We start from the raw sequence: 277 nt of genomic DNA, 5'->3' as shown, positions 1-277 counted from the left end.
GGAGGGGGGAGTGTGTCAGTATTTACAGGGAGGTCCCCGAGGGAGGGAGGAGTGTGTCAGTATTTACAGGAGGTCCCCGAGAGAGGGGGGAGTGTGTCAGTATTTACAGGGGCCCCTGAGGGGTGAGGGGAGTGTGTCAGTATTTACAGGGGGCCCCTGAGGGGTGAGGGGAGTGTGTCAGTATTTACAGGGGGGTCCCTGAGGGAGGGGGGAGTGTGTCAGTATTTACAGGGGGGTCCCCGAGGGAGGGGGGAGTGTGTCAGTATTTACAGGGGGG

General features: G+C 60.3%; 1 protein-coding gene across 1 annotated transcript in view; it reads left to right on the top strand.

Moving 5' to 3' along the window:
- Positions 1–277, top strand: part of LOC109928758 (E3 ubiquitin-protein ligase RNF217-like) — a 19,245-nt gene that overhangs the window by 670 nt on the left and 18,298 nt on the right. The window lies entirely within an intron of this gene.

The sequence above is a fragment of the Rhincodon typus genome, chromosome 45 (assembly GCF_021869965.1).
Source record: "Rhincodon typus isolate 14 chromosome 45, sRhiTyp1.1, whole genome shotgun sequence".
Classification (NCBI taxonomy): Eukaryota; Metazoa; Chordata; class Chondrichthyes; order Orectolobiformes; family Rhincodontidae; genus Rhincodon; species Rhincodon typus.
Note: the sequence above shows the minus strand (reverse complement) of the source record. Positions and strands in the feature narration are given on the sequence as shown.